The sequence below is a fragment of the Osmia lignaria genome, chromosome 9 (assembly GCF_051020975.1).
Source record: "Osmia lignaria lignaria isolate PbOS001 chromosome 9, iyOsmLign1, whole genome shotgun sequence".
In the NCBI taxonomy this organism is placed as follows: Eukaryota; Metazoa; Arthropoda; class Insecta; order Hymenoptera; family Megachilidae; genus Osmia; species Osmia lignaria.
In genome coordinates, this window is record NC_135040.1 from 7,899,047 (window position 1) to 7,919,504 (window position 20,458).

General features: G+C 43.0%; 1 long non-coding RNA gene across 1 annotated transcript in view; it reads left to right on the top strand.

Annotated features, from left to right (window-relative positions):
- LOC143305687 (uncharacterized) overlaps window positions 1-20,458 on the top strand; it is a 210,528-nt gene that overhangs the window by 70,149 nt on the left and 119,921 nt on the right. The gene's annotated exons all lie outside the window — the stretch shown is intronic.

The following is a 20,458-nucleotide window of genomic DNA, read 5'->3' on the forward strand; positions in this document are numbered from 1 at the left end:
ACGACCGTAATTGCTTCTCTTGACAGGATATTTTATTGTTGCTTGACCTTAATCGAGCAGAAAGCATCTTTGTGAGAAAAAAAGACCGTCTGTAATCGCAAATGTACATGTCATTTTAACCAGTTCCTTCGCACAAATGTCACCGCGCGGTTTGAACGTGACACTTTATTCTTTTGAGGAATTCTGAAAACTTTTAGCCTGACCGATGTATCATCGGTTTATCGATCTTCTTATCCGATCGTCGACCTCGAAGTTAGACCAGATACCAGTTAACGTGTTCAGCTACTATCCAACGAAGCTTCGTTGAACTGGTATTCACAGTGTGATACAGCATCTTGTTTTACGGCCGCTGTTTACCCGATAAATTACTGTTTTGCCGGCGAGTAGAGCGTTGCTGCGGCTTCCTAAGCATATTAACGTGGCACCGTGCTTAGAAACGACGAGCTTAGACGCGGAAGGGCAGCCAGCCGGCTTGCTCGACACGAAAACACAGTTTGGGGGAGAATTCGTTAATGCGACCATCGAATTGTCTTAATCGTCTGCAATGGTTCGCTTGAAAGCACGATTCTCTAACCGACCGTCGTAAATCAGAGAACGATTCACGAAATTCAAGAATATAATTGAAATTATTTTATTCTGAAAATAAAATTCTAATTCTAAAGTTTAGTCTGTCGTTTCACGATTGTTACCAGCTGATCCATACATTTTTCAAACGTCCCTTTAAAGTAACAAGGTACATAACCAGCTTAAACTCGAACGTTTCGAATGCTCTGCACGTCTAAAACGTATTTCAAGCTCGCATTCGTAATACCAGCACCTTCTAAACGTTTCGATCGTTTCCGGCGCGTTTCTTCTACCTGAATTAAGCGATATTTTCACAGGTCTCCCATTATAAATTCTTTTATAACGCAGAATCCGACGGGACGTGGCCGTATCTTTCATCGGGCGTAATCTAATTTCCCAACGGTGCCGCCGCGAGATGTTTATATCCGAGGATGGGAATTATACGGGCGATTTGGATTTATAATAAAGAGGTCCGCAGAGCAGTGGCGCGGCTCATTCGGAGGCGCAAGGGCGCATAAATTATGATAATCCACGGTGCCGCGCGAGCGTCCGTCGCCGTCGGGCCACCGACAATTTAAATTCAGTTAACGTAACACGTCTGATTTGATGCCGTCAGCCCACCTGCCGCTAAGTGGCCGCCGATTTTAAGAATGAATTTCTTAACGAGGCCCTCTAGGCTCCCGCCTTCTTCGTCCGCGCGGCAAAAACAGCCCCCTCGCTTTCTCGTGACCCTCGAATTAAGTAAAATATACGTTCCTACTCGGCCTTTTAAGCTTTCCGTTTCCGAACAATTTCTTGCTGCCCTAGTAGTGGTATTACGGGACATTAGCGGTCCATGGAAGCGAACGGTGCACGCTTAACGAGACTTATTATTACGAGTCTCTCTTATTAGAAATTTCCATAATCCGTGTCGACGTTTATCGTGCGAGATCGAATTCATTGGCCACGTCTCAATGTACAAGAGTTCGTCTTACGAAAATGATAAAAGCAAAGGAAAAGAAATTATATTATTCATTAAAAAATGTGCGTCACTGCAAAAATTCGTAATACCTCGTTAAGATGAGTTAATTTGACGAAGGGATTAAACGATAGACAAAAGTCGTCATTATTCTCGCTCTTGTAATTTACAATCATCGTTGCCTTCGATGGAAACGTAACGCAGTTGTAACGCAGTGCATCGGTGGAAAGACTTCCGCCGTGTAATCGAAGCTGAAGTTTAGTGCCACTAACCGGCTGCCGTCGGGCTGTAAGGAGCCAATTAATTTAACGAAGTGCGCCATTACCTTCCTCTCGGTGTCGGATAAGCAAAATCAAAGGCCCGAACTGCTCGAGAACCCGGCTTCCCTTTCTTTCTTCCTTTCGTTTTTTCTCTTCTTTTTTCTTTTACTTTTTTAATTTCTCTTACTCTCTGTTTCTCTGCTTCTTTCTCGACACGAGAGCAGCCTGTATCACGCGACAGTCGAACAGTCAGAAGTGGAATCAGCTTGAGTATTTTTCAGATCGACGAGTGCCTAACACACCTTTCCCGCACAATTTTTTCTCCTTCTTCTTCTTCTTTCTCTTACAGTTGATCGAACACGCGAGTCGAATTCTTCCTGTCCGTTTTATCGTCACAAGATGTCTGAGTATCCGGATGCCTAATTAGCCACGATATACAACGCAGAAGCTACTGAATTATATGTCTTTTCAGCCGTTTTTCTGCCCCCGACGTTACGATACAAGAATAATGTCCAGCAATAAAATGGACGTCGTTAGAGGTACGAAACGGGTTTGGATTAACCTTTTATTCGCACGATTTATGCGTGGGCATTTAGTTGGGCTTTGTGTACCATTGTATCGACTGGATGATTCATATTTTAGTACAGTTTTTTTCAATTTTAATGGTCGTATATTTCAAACAGACTGCTTTTATGCACATCCTTTTATGCACCAGTTAATTTTTATTGAGTTAGTACATATTAACCCGTTCAAAACTGTTATGCGATTCCATCGATGAAAATTAAAATCCTTTGGCAGAGAATATTAAATAAACAACTGCTAATATTTCTTCTGGACTTCAACATAAAATATCAACATACAAAATAAAATTGATAGTTGATTAGAATCATATTAGAAAAATTATTATGTGATTCCATTGATGAAAATTAAAGTCCTTTGTCAGAGAATATTAAATAAACAACTACTAATATTTCTTCTGTGCCTCAGGATAAAAAAATTCAAAGTTGATTAGAATCACATTAGAAAAAATCAGTTCAACGTCTATAGACACTTTCAAAATATTTCTAATCTATCTCCATCATTTATCAATTCAATCTTTTTTGATATAAAAAGTCAGAATCTCAATAGGAGGATCAATATTGATCGTAAGAAGACATTTCGAACTCGATTAACGAGCTTCTAATCGGTCCAATGCTCAAGACGAACATCTGGGTCGTTTCAATCTAATACAACACTCGAGAGAATTTTATTAGGAGCCAACTCGTTGGAATTGGTTAGAATAACAGGGAGTGCATGGTACAGGCGTAACGACGAGAATAAAAGTAACTCGGCTAATGGCCGGAATGCACCCGGAACGAACGTTAATGGAATAAACATTTTACCGAAAAGCATCGACTTCGTCCCAGGAACGCTGCTACGCTTCTAGAAACAATATTTACGTAACACGCGCGGGAGAGACTGCTGCTTAAGGAAAGAAAATAACGTTGGAAATATCAGAGCATGGACGAAGCCGTTCGGATTACCCCGAGACACCCACACGGTCCACGTGAATCAAGCGATCGTGAAATCATGACGAGGAAGCGACCCTGTTCTCTCGGACTCCTTAAGGTGAACGTTCACGGTGAGTCGCCAGAGCTGAAAGCTTTAATGTACTTCCTCGTTCCACTGGGAGTGCCATAAACTCAACTGATAGGAAAATTTTTTAATTTTGCAAATTTTCTAATACCCTGATTGCCAAGCCACCCACGCGTAGGTGATGCACGAACTTCCGCTGGAATTTTATAATTATAAATATTCAGTGAATTTATAATAGCAATCAACGTGTTTACAAAAGGGGAAAAATAACAGAGAAGTTAGAAAGTTGAAGTTGAAGACAAATCCAGTCCTCGACTCGGTCGTTCAGTTAAGGACTCCTCATCCGAATTCTTCTGAAACGCACTTTTCTTCACGATTCGTCTACCCAGGCAAAAACTAGAGGTACTTCGGAGGCGAACGAGAAGCTCGTTCTTCAGTGGAAAAGCAAAAGCGAACGGAAGAGAAAGGAGAATAAGGGAAGAGAGAGCGGTTCGACGTACGAACGCAGATATTTTACTGCCGGCGACGAAACAATAAGGGCAAGTTCTGCGTGTACTTTCGAATGCCACGGCCACCGAACTTCGCGAATAACCATCGGCGTAATGGCAGTTTTATTGGAGATTTATTCGGAGGAGTACCAAGGCGCAATGATGCGCGACCCGTAAACAAGAATCAACCCGCCCCGCTCTGCTGCGCCGACAGGAACTCCTCGAAGAAGCTTTACGTGCTTCCCGGTTTTATATTCCTACCTAATTATCATCCGTTCCGCGGACTTTCTTCGTAGTTTCGCGGCCTGGTCTGCCGTCGAAACGACGCGTCTCGTTTCCTGCCTTGTTTCTTCCAGCTCCCGGGGATCGATCGGGAAGTATCGTGGTTCCGAACTTTCCCTCGAGCATGCTGGAAATCGTGTGCGTCTAAATAACGATGATTTTTCTTAAGAATCAAATTTACAATTACATTTTGCAACGAAAGAAATGAAACGATTTTTATGAATACTATTCAGACGTAGACTATGTGAAACATGAAAGACATATTTCTTCAGGAAACATGGACCACCATGGCTTCCTGTGGCAGACGCTTTCAGACGTACCCTTTTATTCATACGACACCCTTTCCAGATCGCGTATCCTGCTCATTCGTCAGCAAGATCGATCGTTCGTGGACCACGAGCAGGACGGCTCGTTTTGTCTCTTTGCAGCAGCGATATCATCTTCCACGAGGCAGAGGATAGAAAGAGGGGGGACGGATATTAATATACCGGAATATGTAATGAACGATAGGGCAAAATGATACCCGATACGCTCTATCTACGGTGTGTACGTTAAACGAGGCAGCGATACGCGGTGTTAACGAGCAACGTGATCGTAAGAGAGCTCGTTAGAAGCGTATCAATCGGAGATAATTGTTAATGAGCACGCGGGTTCGACTGACGATTCGTTATCGAGCGTCGACCGTGGCGGCAATTATAAACGCGGGATCACGCGGCGAAGCGGTCGCTCCTTTAATTGCTTATAACTTTTACCGACTCCCGACACTTCGGCCTGCCATGCCGTGCAAATAAATTAGTTTTCGAAAGCGAGCGTCGACGCGAGCCGCGGAACTTTCGCGACGAATCGTCGTCGTTTGGCGAATTCAATTCTCGATTCTCGCCCACCCCCGGTTAGAAGCTCCCGGCTAAAAGAATCTTCTTCTCCCGTGAAAAATTAACCCCGCTCAGGTATTCGATTAGCGAACTTGTTTTACTGTCAAACGTAAAAGTCCTTTCACCCTGTCGGAGTTTAATATTTCAACGCGTTCGCTGTCACGTTCGCGCCGTAAACTTTGTTCAACCGTATAATTACAAAACTATAATGGAAAAGGAATTCCGAACGCCGTGGACATTTTGTTAACAACACCAGGTGACAGAAACGTAGACGTAGAATATCTTACTTAAAAATAAAAATCCACTTCGAACGCCTCTTTCGCGATACGCGAGAAAATTTTCTTCGAGCCGGTCGATCGGAAAAACGGATAGAAGGATGCGAGAGTTGCGGTGGAAAAGCAGCGTACACAGAGACACGCCGGAATGTGGAATAAATGAGAGGGATGGCGGGCAAGGTAAGAAGGGAGGAGAGGAGGGAATATTCTAGACGAGTCTATCGTTACGGCATCGCGTCCGCAATCAATATTTCAGGAAAGGTGGACGTGGGCAGGGTCGAAAGGCACAGTGGCAAAAGTCCTGAGCCTGGCATTTACAATGAAACGAAGAAAGGACTTTTCCATCCTCTTCCACCTTGTCCTCTTCGTCTTCGCCTCGCTCCCTTCGTTCTTTTCCCCCCTGCTCGTCTCACCTCCACCTTGTGCCTCATGCTGCCGCTGCTGCTTGACTTGCCCGACGTCGAAGTTCACTTTATACCGACGTTCAACAAAGCCTCCTGGCCCCTTCAGGGCTTTATTAAAAATTGAGGATGCAATTTGCCTCGCGGCCCGCCGCGCCGTCCCAGCCAACGTGCTCTAAATAAGGGAGAGGATAGGCGAAGGTCTTGGCTTCGCCACGCAAGATTCTCCGGCCAAAGTTTCCGCGGCTTGGCATCGCGATAATCTCTGTGTCCTTCTTCGACAACGTGTCCAAGACCGAACCGGATTATTCGTATGTATCGTGTAATAGCCCGCGTTTCTAACAGGGAACGAACGATATCCTGGCGCACGGCATCGGTGCTTAAGCAACAGGTTATGAGATTGGAAGTTTTTGGATTGCTTTAAGGAGAAGGGCTTCCACCGGGTACCTCGAGCATCGAATAATCTGCTAATTTAACGGAGACGTTGAATAACGACCTGCGACCTCCTGCTTCTATAGATTGCTTCGAGAGTTTCTACTGTACCGGGTGTTCAAGTCTCCGTCTACTTATATTTAGGAATTATTGGAAAAATAAGAACGCCTCTAAGAGGATGTTATTAGAGAAACATTTGAAATCGGCTTATTCAATGCAATCGAGTCGGATGTTTGAAATAGCTAACATCTTTATTCTCTGTTTGGCTAAAGTAAAGGATCTGCGAGCCAATTGTGCGGCCGTTATCGCGTGTCATCACGTACGAGTCATCGGTAACCATCTCGAGGAAAGATATCGCTGGAACATCGGCGATAGTCGCGAGACTGGAGTTTACGGTACGTGATCTGGAAACGAAGTAATGCCTCCATGTCGAGATGTGCACGCGTCAGACGGTTAGATACGTTTCTTTCGTCGATCACCTAAGGTGAAGCCAATAATAGATCGTGCATTCATTGGTCTAACTTGGGCGATGCAATTGCTTGGTCGCACGTTGAATAGCGATCGCGACGATTCTTTACAATGTAAGTAGCGATAAATTGATGCGACAGACAGAAGTTCAGGTTCGCTTAACCTTCTGCAGGTCGAAAGTCAAGTATATTCCCAACGTGACGTTCATTGTCATTTGTTGATACAATGTATTCTGATTAATTTTATTGCGTTTGTATCAAGTCCATTGATTAGCAGTGATTTTTAATCATTCGAGCAGAGTTACACGAAATCCTTGCCGTCGTAAAACAAATTTTCCCAGATTTGCGATCCAAGCACCGTTAAAATAAAAGCAGACGCGTTCCCCTCGTTTCACCGAAATCCCTTCCACGGTTTCAGCTCGTTAAATACGACCGCGTAATTAAAGGCTTTTCATAACATCTCACGCACAAGCTCGCGAGGCTGAAAAGCGAATCGCCCCGCGCCGTTTCTCTCGCTCGCCACTTCTACGCCCCCTTTCTAAGCCGACGAACCTCGTCTTCGTCGTCTTGGTCGTCGTGGAATTAACACCGACGAACGTTAATTGTTGCCGCGAACGCGTAAGTCCACGACAAGTCCGCAGGATCGTTTAATTGCCGACGATGCATAAATCTTGGGACCCGATCGTCCTGCGGTGGAACGTCCCAACGCGGCCTCGTCCTTGTTTCAGCTTCGTTGCCTTCACCCTCCATCCGCATAGAAATTCCCCGTGGCGTTTCTAATTTATGACGAGTCTACAACGCGTCGCTTCTCCTCAACTGTTGTCCACCTCGGAATTGTTCGAAATGGATGATGCTTTGGTTATTTGATGGCGGTTTACGAGATTCTATTCTTTTATCAAGGGTCGATTTACGGTGGTGTATAATTGTTGAAATTAATGCCGCTAATGTCGGTAGGTAATGGAATAAGGTAGTGACTGATAATTAGGGGTGAAATAATTAATCGCAGGGAAACAGGAGTTGCTAGACGTAATTAATAGTTTAGTTTAAGCATTCTGGAATAGCTGCATTTTTGAAATAATAATGAATATGTCAAGATGGCAGAGTGAAAAGTAAATTTCTCTATTTACACATAAGTAATAATTTTCTGGAGAAATGCTTTCATTGCTTCGCTGTATATTCAAGGAAAGCTGATTCGAGGTAATTTTACAAAGCAGACGTTGCAAAAGGAACAGAGAGTGTATAAAAGAAGAGAAAAAAAAAGGACTTTTACTTTTTGTGCATCCAGTCTACTGTCGCTCAGGGAGCAAGTTTAACATTATTCTTTTCTTCTACGGTAGTTTCCGCGTCAATTGCGATTCCATTCGAAAGAGGGGAAAAAAAGAGGTCTCCGTCCCACGGTCCAACCTGTTACATTTTCAACAAAGCTCGCAGGAGAATCGGCCCGGCCGAGTATAAAAGTTGCATTCTGCAATATACTCTTGCATGCAGCGCATTCGGCTTAATGTCCGCGGCTGAAAATGAAACTTCCACGAATGGTAGTTTCATGCCGTTGCTACGACGGCAATCTTTTCTGTTTTTACACGCCCGTTCGAATAACCCATCTCGGATACATTTTAAAATCCTGATCCTTTAATGAAGACGACCTCGTTGAAATTTCATAATTATTCAATCTTTGCTTCCTTTGCGCGCTAAAGAATTAAATTCAAACCTTTTTCATTCGCGTGCTTGGAACTTTACAATCTTTGTAGAAATTTTTGTAAATTATTTTCTCCACAAATCTTACGGGTCTTTGAAAATTTCTAAACCTATCCGTTTCTCGACGAAATCATGAAACTTGATATCTATCATCATAGATAGACTAGTTACTAGGGTAACGAAACATCCGACGAATTTTTCCAACGGGCGATATTTTTTCCACCGAGAATGGCCGCGGGGTATAAACGTCGGCCCATCTGTTAGTAATTTGTAAGACAAGTTGGGTAATTAAAAGTTTGATGCGAGCATTAAACTCGTCGGGTTATAAAACGAGGGGATGCTGACCGGGGCTAGCAGTGTTCGCTACACACGTTGTCGGAGAAAAAGCGGGATGAAACGAGCGAGAAAACAGTGGAAGCACGGTGAACGTGGTACGGCAAGGGAGGAGAAAAAGTATAGAAAAGAGAAGAAGAAATCCCAGACTGATATGCATACATCGTTCATAGGAAGTGCACTGCAACAGCCATAAAATGCTTTAGAGTGCATAATTTTTTAAATACCTTTATTACGACCGACGTACGTACATGCAATGGAGACAAGGCAGGAGTTCGTGGCGGTCGAGCCGTGGTAATTGACCGAGCAAAATCTCGTCGTGGAGACACGATAAAGTGTAGAGTTGTAAAACTTTTAATGGTGTACCTATCGAGCCGCGAAAGGGTAACCGCAAAAATCGCACGTTTTCAAAGCCGTCTGCTAGAAATTAAATGGTACCACTTAATGTTCTATTTGGAATCAAATCCCTAAACTCCGTTCGCTCCGACGACGGCTCGCGATTATGAACTCTTACCAAATAACCGGACTATTAATTCTGAAAAGTATTGTGAACAATTGCGTTACCTAAAAACAGCAATACAAGAAACACGGCATTCACTTCCATCCAGAAAAGGAATGATATATTACCTCACCCACCATATTCACTGGACTTGGCACCATCTGATTTTTATTTAGTTTGATCATTGCAAAATTCCCTTGGTGGAAAATCGTTTAAAAACATAGAAGAAGTAAAAACACATGTATCTAAATTTTTTAATGAAAAAACAACAATTTTATGAAAAAGGAATATTCATGTTACCAAACAGATGGAAAAAGGTCATATATCATTGATTAAGTAAGTCTGATATTAAAATAACAAAACTTTATATTCTTGTGAAGAAACGCGAATGGATGTTTTACTGAACCTAATAGCATTGGAATGATTCTTGTACATCGCAAGGATATAGTTGACACTTCTCATTGGATATAAGCGAACGATCAAACGATCGTAGCACGAAATTCCTGGCTTTAGAATCTTTCGAACGATCCACGAACGGAAGGGTGCTACTTTAATCCGAGTTTGTGCGATTCAATTTCGTAAAGTTGCCCGATTACCATCGGCCTGCCTGTTTAATTACTCCGGTTTGCTTGTGCAGCCCTTTATCGCTGTAATTTGTCGGTCCGTTTCACGGACGAGACAATCCAGCGCCACGATCGACGGGCTGCCGTTGCGGTTTCCGGATTGCACGCCGAAAATTGACGGTAAGATGTCGGTGAAAATCGAATGAAAGGCGGTTAATTAAGGTTCGTACCGGTACTTCCATAGTTCCACGTACTACCCGACTGTCCTCTGCTATTACCACCTAGCCTCTCATTTCCTCGCCATTCCTTTCTCTCTATTTATCGGTTGTTCGCAGTAGAATGTAAACGCAAAGGATAATACGCGAGCACGATTGATTTCGCCACTATCGGAGAAACGTCAATCTCGCGAGGCACGAAGCCGAGCGTGATCGCGTGTCGTTTATAAAGTTGCTGCTTAGACACGTGGAAAATAACGTTTACGTTTCCCTAGCTTTCCAGATCCAGGTAAGATAAAAATATGACGGTCCAAGAAAATTGTGCTATCGTTTCTCTTGCACGTTTTCACTAGAATGCCGAATGTCTGACTAATTTCAAGGTACTTCACTGTGTAACGCAAAGATCAAACTATACTTTCCGTCTCTACCTTTCAAACTCTAAAACATACCTACAACATTTAAGTATCCGAAGGGAAAAATCACATGGCTTTAAAATACCGATCGAATTCCTCTAAATTGAATTTAGAAAAAAAAAAATGACCGAAAGTATCGGCTCGAGGATCTTTCATTCCAGCGGTAATGAATATTCATCCTCATCCGAGCTACCTTTATCCTTCTTAATGCTTAGACGCGAGCGTTCTAACGACGTCGTTAAAACGCAGCGACGCGGACGAATGAGAATGATACCGGGTCCATCCCCGTGGCGGGATGGTTTAAAACAATCATTTCCATGTCCCTCGTCGCGGTAGTCGACGGGGCGCTTTGTTTCGTCAACCAGAGCCAATTTGTTCGTTTGTCAGTCGCGGAAGGATCTCGTCGGTTCTCCGTTCGTTGCAGGGACGTCGGGTAAAGCCGACGTGTCGGCGGCGAGGCGATGAGGGAGAACATGGAGAAAGAGACAGAAACGCAGATGGAATATAAAGCATCTTCGAAAGATGAAGAGAGAGAGAGAGAGAAAGAGAGTGGTGTAGAGAGTCAAAGTCAAAGAGACTAAGAAAGACGTGGAGCAGAGGGATAGAGAAGAAGGATAGAGAGCAGAGAGGGTCTAGAGGCGCTTAGTTGTCGAAGTACAAATTAGATTATGCGCCGTGTCGCTGCGGGGGTGCTTGGTCCCCGTTTGTTCGTAGAAAAGTTACAGCCCTGTCTCGTTTCCTGACGCCGGCTGCTCGTGTGGTTGTCCCTTTCGTCGTGCCACCAGCCACGAGGACCCTCTATCTCCTCCCTTTTCCCTCGGTCCCGCGGGAAAAAATATTTCAATATTTACTTAAAGGTGTCCAGGAAATGGAATTTTTCCAATCGGATTATGGAAATTCAAGGGGCCTACGATGATTCGTCGCGGTTTCCATGTTTACGCGACAGGACGAGGAAAGAATCGAAATACGGATTGATGACGGGATCATGCTTGTTTCGATGCAAGGGAAGAAAAAGAATTTGATCGAGAAGCTATCGTGACTTATCAGAGAAGTTACGCGTTTGTACGATCTTCTCGCCAAGTTTCCAACAAACTTCGCGGCTGAAATTCGATCTCATTAACGGAGTTGGTCCACCGTGCGTTAGTTATAGGAGAGGAGGTTGACTTTAGGATGGATAAAGGAGCAGAGACGGGAAGGATCGATTTAAAGGGTGCTGCTTCTGAGGCACGAAATCCTATTACGTATTAATATCAGTCTTACGATGGTATTTTGTAGCATTTCCGTTCTTCCGGTTTCTAGCCTCTTTCATCTTGAATTATTTAGAAGCCCAGACCTACCGACCCGGCCAACTTTTATTCGAAACGGATGAGAGAAAGTATTTCTCCATCCACGAACGGAAAGTTTTTCCTTTCGCCGAGCGAAGCGGTTGTGGTATAGTTGCTTGTCGTGTCGCGTCTAACACCTACACTGTGCTGCAACCTACTTAATTGACGGTGTAATATTACCGGAGCTTGTCGAGGCATCGAGCCAGCTTATTTTCTATAGTCGGCCTTATTAACCCAGAGACATTTAATCCTCCTATAACTTCCAGCGGAAAGTTTGCAAGGGTTGCGAGTGAAACGCATCCAACTTTCCTCGGTGAACGTCCTCCCTCTCTGATACCTGCAAAAGAAAGGAAAAACGTCAGAAAAAAAAATACAAAATATGTATAAATATTCAGAATTAATTAATAACATTCGATGAAACAGGAAGGCAAACAAGAATCTCCCTCGTTCATGGACATATTTTTCTTTCCAACCAACAACTGTCCCCTTTCCTCTTCTCTGTTTATGTTTCTCCAAGTAGCAGCGAAGGGGGTGACACCCTCGTTGGCAGTTCAAATAAATGCTAACCGCATTATACGCGTCGTGTAACGTTTTCATGGCGACAGTGGAATTATCCAACGACCCTTGACGATATTACCGCGGTGGCTGCCATTAGTTCGCATCAGCCATAAGCAATTACCAATCGTTCTGATGGATACCGTAATGTATCATTTGTCATTTAAATTGAATTAGAAGCCGAGGGATAGACGCTTGAAAACGATACCCGGTAACGGAGGGCTTTCTCCTGGCGCATCTGCGTGTATAAATTAAGTTTTCGAAATTCGTGCTCGTTCCGTATCGATCATTCGTCACCGAAGGGAGTCCATGAATTTTCCGGCGGGAAATTCTAATTTACAACGGGACGGTTCGCGTTACCATGAATATTAATCCCGGAACGGCCGATTTGCTTGTAGCATGTTCATCAGCCGTATTTATTGACCGCATTCATCAAGCATTGTTTCGTTTCGTAATGCCGATTATTTACGGAACGTTATGGCATCGATTCGAATTGCATGATGTTTTTGATTAACATAGCCAAAGCGGAATCGTGCTGATCAGTCGATTGATTAACAGGTATGATCATTTGGTAATTAATATTTGATTCTCCTGATTAATCATCAAAGACGCGTCTCTTGTTCAAATTTCAGTCTTGTATTCAATGTGTATTTTTATTCATTCATTGGAGTTTCATTATCTCCAGTATTTAATTATTCATTCATTTATTACTTCCTCTATTCATATGTTATTTTACATACTCAAATACATTCATTTAAAGTTTAAAAGCAACGAATTATTGATTTAACGGAAAAATAATGTGACATCCCCAAATGGAAAGCGAAGCCGGTATCGCTTACCTGGTAATTCTACTCTGGATGATACCGAGACGAGCGAGTAAGTAAACGTCAGCTCGAAGAGGTGCCGGGATCGATAATGCTCGCGTCGATTTTACAATTCATGAATTCATAATTCAAGCACCGTCTCCTATGATAGAGAGTGGCACCCTCGTACAGTAAGCTTTCGATCGAAGATGCACACGAGCAATCGAGACGTTGACTGGTTGGCAAAGTTATGTCGCGAGTAAACGGAGATTATAATTTTCTGAAAACTTTCGAACAGGTGCTTCGCAGTCTATCAAAAAAAGATCCCGGCTCAACAAGTATCCGGGAATCGAATGAATGTTAAAGAGATTCCAGGACACGACGAGTACTAATAATTCCGTCTTTTGTTTACGAATAGAAATCATCGCGCCGGGACAAAATCGCCCGGTTTGTAGAATTTTCATCCACCATTCTCAACATCGGAAGCGTTAAATCCGCCGCATTTACGTATTCCCACGATTCATCCTCGTTTCCCCATAAAATTCGATGGCCCGTGAAACCTGCCGAACCCCTTAAGCACCCTTTGTCTTTACTTTTTTTATATATCTTCAAGCAACCGGAAGAAATGCAAGGGTTGATCTCGTGTATCTTCCGCCAAGATTAAATTAAGTATGTAAATATATCGTATAACTCGAGAAACAAGAGTAACTATGCTAATACGAATTTTTCTAGTTTATTTATGAAAGAAACAAGTCCTTAAAAACGAACCATCAAAGCGAAACAAGAAAGGTTCGCGAGATATTGCTTGAAAACCTTATTTAAACTCGAAGAATCACTGAAACTTTAATAAACTGTCATTTCTCCTTCCCATTCAACCTTCGTCGAACATTGTGTCGAAAGTTTTTCCAGAAGGACGTAAAGGTAACTCGCTCGGATAACAGTGGCGAAAGGATGTTTCTCTTGAAATCGAGAATTCGACTAGGTGAGACGCGTAAGAACGTCAGAATGTCACAGTTTGAGGGAGTCGCGAGTCGAGGTGACAACTTATTTCCTCCGACGAGTTACCCACTGTTCCAGCTCCTCCTTTGATTAATAATGTATCCGATGAATAATATATGGCGGCAAGCGTCTGCATTGTTTTGCGTGCAATCATACGCGCACGCACGCATGCACGCATGCACCCTTGCAACCGGATGCTGCGCTCGCCCCCTCCGCAGTCTACGCGATTTCCCGCTACGTGTCCGCGTGTTCCAAGACGTATCCGCCGCGAGAAACCGACTTCGCTGAATTAACCAGTCAGAGGTATATCAAAAATGCCGATCAGATTTCCACGAAGATTTAAAGAGATTTGCGACGATGGATCAACGAAGCCCAGACCTACCCCTAAAATTACAAACTGAAATTTTATAATTCAAGATTTTTGTATATTGAAAAAATAATAAATAAAATAAAGGTTCTTTAACTATATTTTAAAAGTAATTAATTTAATTTATCACGACGCGACGTACTGTTCAAATATTTCAGTCACAATTTTTCATAATTACATAAATGATAATTATACCGAGAGAAAAATTCGTTTCTGTTGTAATTCATTAACGTCGCAATATGCAAATCACGGTGCAGAACGTACGATTGCGTTGAAATTCATTTGTTTTTTTTTAGGCGGTTTCTCAGTAATTTGATTGCCAAGAATGGCGCGAAACGAGGATCGTTTCGCGTGCGATTCGCGTCTTCGTATATCTTTGTTAGTTTACACCGACGCGTACGTGACGCGACTGCTTGAATTAACTGAAACACGGGATTAAATTCGATACCTGGGGCAACGGTGAATTTTACAACGACGAGCCGACATAAACTCGAATAAACTTCGCCCCCGTCTCACCTTTCTCTAGCTTTTCTAGATTGCTCCCGCCCTTACCGTTCCCATCGGCATCTAAAGAATTCATAAGATCCGCCGGGGCATCCCTTTCGCGGCGAACAATCGTAAAACCGAGACCCACGTTTCTCTTTATTTTTGGTTAAGCGAATATTTTAGGATTGCAATCTGTTTCCCGACGGTTACCAACAGACAGACCTTTCCGTCTCGTGAAATTATAAATGTTTTCGAAATGTTTCAAGAATACCTTTCACGAAACTCGAGAAACGTTGTGACACGTTCGCCGACAGAAATATGTCACTGTTCAAAATGATTTCCAACCTTTCTTTCTATTTTTTCACCGATATTAAAGGAAGCAATTCTAAATTTTATCAACATAAATCGTTAAATGTAACGGATCGATAAAGTAGCAATCGTTCGCGGCAAGGAATTAAAAGGCGATGCTATTTTATATCGTTCGAACGCGTAAAGCTGATATTTAATCTGAAATTACTTTCCAGCATAAATACGATCGTTCCAATAACTATTTCCATGGTGGCGCGGCTGTAAACGCCATTGGAAACGATCCACGGGAAAGTCTTAATATCGACGAGTACTTTTAATCGAGTCGAGGGCCCCATTATCGCCGGTGCTGGTACGGGCATGATTACCAGTTAGCCACTGAGAGTATGACCGGTCGGTTTCGATGTTCCCGCAGCTGGCTTCGCAGCGGTTGGTCGGTTTGCGGTTATGGCGCAAAAGACCCGGCAAGAATTAACCGTACAATCAAACGGCAATTCTTTATCTCGTTTCTTTCAACAGCATCGCTGCGAACCCCTTTCCTTCCTCTCTTTCCATGTGAAATCTCAATTTCAAGCACGACTGCTGCGTTTGCCATTTCGATTCGGTGCGGGCCCTCGAATTAAATTGACTCGCTGATTGAACGTTTTATGCATCGTTTCGATTAGGAAGTATCATTTGTCACGAGTGGCCGAGGCAAGTGGAGTGTTTACGAAACACGATTTTCATGGCTCCATAAATCATTTTAACTTTCTGCGATGATAATCGTTCGTTTAGTCATTCTTCGCTCGTGTTCGCTGCTTACACGCTGTTGACGCGTGAGTAAACTTCGAAAGGAAATTCGCGTTCGAAAGTTTTCTTAACTCCTCTTCAGATTTGCGAATTTATTTGGCGTTTTGCCAAATTTATATTGCAACGTGAATTATCTCAATTTTGATCATTCAAATCGTCAGATGTAACCATTGCTACTTGATCAGCTTGATCAATGACTAACCCGGAAGCCTCGAGTGCTGTGTATCAAGGATCACCCTAATCATTGTTGTTTACAAAGAGGCAATCTGCTAACTGCGCGGTGATTCGCGCAAGAAGCCAAAGCAGGAACCGAGCAATCGAGGGAAAGGCTCGATGCCGACGAGTGGCCTTAATCAAATGAATGCTTATTATCACGACGGGGAGACAATTGATCAATTAGATAATCGTCCATACGGACGCTTACGCAGCGTTCCACCGTGCGCCCAGCAAATGCGAAACTTGGTTGCACATTTAAATGAACAGCCACTTCGTGAACGGTGAACGATGAAACGCGACCACGAGATCCCACGAATCATCCTGCTTGATCAGTCGATTAAAAAAGATCGTATCAGCTTGTCGAACATCGTTTGGCTAGCCAATTCGACAGACACCCCAAGCCGCATCATATTCGAGTACTAGTTTGCTGATAAACTGCTTCGGCACCGAAGTGGCCTCGAGAGGACCAGCAGATCGGATCAATTTCATCGAAGCCACTCCTGCTATTGCTGTACCATCTAGAGTCTAGATGTCACTGACAGGGTATTCGAGAAGGAAACCACTTCGCCGTACACATATTCCCTATGCAAACGCTTCGAAAGGTTCTTCAGCTACCTCAAAGTTCTCCTCTACTTTTGGTAGGAACTACCTCAGGGCTTATTCCGCTGCATCCGATGCACTTGATTGAAAAATCAAGAATGCAGCTATGCAATTCGATTGATTCGATGCATAAATAGTTGGTTAATCGGTGTGTTTTTGATTTTCTTCTCTTCTACTATGCACCACGATGCTGGTAATACGAAATGCAGGTCCGAAAGTAGATATTTTCAGTTCCAAAAATAAAACGTCCCCGATGGCAAGTCGCTCCAATTATAAAGGCTGTTACGAATTTGCCGAGCGATTTCGCTCCTTTTGAAAGGACTCTCAGTGTTCGCGATACGCCGTCCCGTTGAGTAGTGGCTTCCTGTTGGCAATTAGAGGAGAGAAAACAGGGGCAAAAATAATGCTGCGTAGCGAGGTTGGACGTTCTAACGAACCGTTGAGAGAGACAACGATGGACCAACGGTATCGTTTCCCACTGAAGAGAATATTTGTCTTCCAGCAGGGCCATTTGACATCCGATATTCCTCGACGGTGTTGAAGAATCACTGGGACCCTCCTTCAGGATCCTCCTCGCTTCCTCTCGACACAATTCTGCGAAATATGTCACCGGTTCGCGTTTGCTAATTGCGTGAAATATTGGAACACGCTGGTGGTCGAATGGTTCGCTGAATTTTTAACTCTTCTCCTGGGCACTTTTTGCATTAAGCAAAGATGAGATACAGCAGAGGAAGAATAATTTTTATACACGGTTCGAAAATTTAAACTCTATATATATATTATGAATATTAATGAAACATTAACTATGAAAGGAGGAAATTGTATTAGTCCGTAATTAAGGTTCCTAATGAAGTTTTGTTAAATGGCCATAGACTCGAAGCTGTTGCTTTACACTCACCGTTCGGATGAATGTATCATTAAAATTTCATTGTTGCAGCAAGAATACTCTTGCATTGTTCTTCACGTCTGTTTAACTGACGTTGAATTTTTACAGTAACATTGAATGGACGTTTAATTAAGTAACGAGCTCGTGTAGTTATTATTTCGCGAGCACACAGTGCGGCAGCCTCTTTGTGCCAGCCGTGCGAGAGTTCGTTTCTAATGTCGAGCACTGAAACGCCACTTAATGAAAAGGAGATTAAGGGATCGAGCGGTTCAGCCGAAGATTAATCTCTTGAAAGCTCGCGCCTTGTAATCCAACGGGTTCTCATTATTCATATTCTATATGGAAACCAAATACACGCCTTCCTAATCCGTCAAACAATTTTTCCTTCATTTTCAATGATTAAAACGACGGGGAAGAAATTTTTGCTACATTCAATTTCATTTAATTATTATTACCGCTTCGGTAATGGCATGATAAATATTTTCCCTCGCTTTTATTTGATCTTTCTCTTGAAAATTCACAATGGCAGACGGCAGGTTTCCTGTAACACAAGCTATTCACGAACTTTGGAGACCAAAATCGTATTCGGCTCGTAGGTCATGCATCGAATCCCGTGATTTCGTGGTTACCACGTATTCGTGAAGCCGCTAGGGCGCAGAATTCTACAGGCACGCGATTGTTAAACCCCATGCTTGGCATCCGGTTCGTAAAGTTCCACCGTGGCCAGCACCAGGCTCGGATTTACTTGTGGCTAACGTAGTTATCTGCTAGCATCGAGCAGTGACTACAGATACAAGAAGACTTGGCATGCTTTTGTTCCCGAGGGGTCATCATTTTCGGGGTCCCTGATACCCCCAGGTGAGATTATGTTTGCATGTACAGAGCACACTCGGTATGACAATCGTGCTTGTTTCACCAGTTTCTCTTTTACCACACCTTGTATTTACAATTGGAAAGACTTTCTTTGATTCTATTTTTTTTTTTAATCAGTCAAATACAGCTTAAAATGATAATTGTTTGACAATCTTGTATTCATTTCATGCGGCTTGGTAAATAAATCATTTTAAGAATTATTATTTAATTTACCCGATTTTCTTTCAGAGCTATTTATTTAATTCACTTAATTTTCTTTCCGAGTTATTTAGATAACTCATTTTCTCAGTTATATATTTATATAACATTTAATAAAGGTTTGATCTTTAATAATTTGTAAAAATCTTAAATTAAATTAAAACACTATAGTCATTGCTCGGTTTATCGTGCCAGAAATCACACGAATACCCTGTCATACTTCAAATAATTTGTGACCTCATTTCTGTCTTAACACTGCCTCGTTTTATCAAAAATTATTCTTACTAAAATTAGTATTGTCACCTTCGAGAGACTTCAGTCTATATAAAAATCATCTGAACGTATTATTTTCTCTCTACCTTTCTTTTGTCATCCCCAACCCACGTGACGTTCGCGAGTAACAATTACCAGAGACACGCCTAGATTTTTCAAGAGAAGAGGATTCACGCGAACGCCTAATCGGGAGACAAATTAGGACGCGCGATAACAGGCCCGTGGCACAAAGGCGCTCGTCGCCAGCCCTGCTCGGCCCAGCCTAGAATTCGACCGTAATTTCGGATGTGATGCAGCAACATTTTCAGGGTGAGATATATTTGCCGTCGCAGCGCTCGTTCGCTCTCGAACCGCGTGATGGATGGGAAACAATAATGGCACTCGTTAGAGGGTTGCGCAGGAAGCGCATTAACGGGCCCACCTTTTCGTCGTTCTCAGGTGAAGGAGTCGATTGTGTCTGCCAGGCTATTCGTGAAAGCTTTGTGGAAACAGCCCATCAGTCTAATTCCAGCGAATTGATCGCGTTAACGTGAACGTTCAAGTTATCGCTAAGAATCATTTCTTATCCTTTTGCAACAATGATTGTAACGATATTGAACGTTTCGAAAATTTTGTTCGTAACGCGACGATTGTGTCTTCGAAAAACCAGGGAACAATTCCTAATGCGTCTAGCTAAAGCAGAGAAAAGGAAAGAACGAGCGTTCACAGACGGTATAATTATCTAGGCAGGCTGCTCGCTAAAATTTGTATCCGTCTCGGATAACGAATTAAAGAACGAAATAAACGGGGTTGAAACAAAGAGGGAGCAGAGCGGTGGTTGCCGTGGCTTAAGGAAAGCAACGAGCACTAATAACCGCGGGAATTAATTAACAGCGGGCCAGGCCAAAGGAGCAAGCGTAATTTCGAGGGAATACATCCCGCAGGATGGAAGAACGTGTTTTAAACACGTCTTCCAGCGCGTCTACGATTTAAGACCATCCCGCGTGGCCAGCTAGTTTTTAAATGTTTGTTGAAAAGGATTTGTTGAAAAGAAACTCGGTTCGAAAAAAAGATTTGAAAATAAAAGAATGAAAATAACGGAGTTTCGAAACGGGAAAAGAAGGGTAGCAGCGTTCGACTCGTCTTTGCATCGCAATGAAAGGAAATTGTACTTGAATGAAGAAGAGACGAGAGTAAAAGAGGAGCAAGAAACAGAGGGGAACGGACGATAGAGCGTAAAGCAGCGTGTCGAGGGCAAATTAAAGAGGAACTAGCGGGAAAGAAACGGTAGGAACAGCGAGGACGCGGATCGAGGAAGCGATCTTGTCGAGCAGTCATTAAAAACGTGCTGGCCGTCGTTTTGGCCATTAGAATGACAAATGGCGTGGTTGACAGTGCCAAATTAGCACGATGAAAGGACGACAGCCACCGCGAAAAGACGTCGTCACGTGAGATGTAAACGGATGCATCAGTCTGCTTGTAAAATCTCCCCCGAACGACGTGTATCTTCA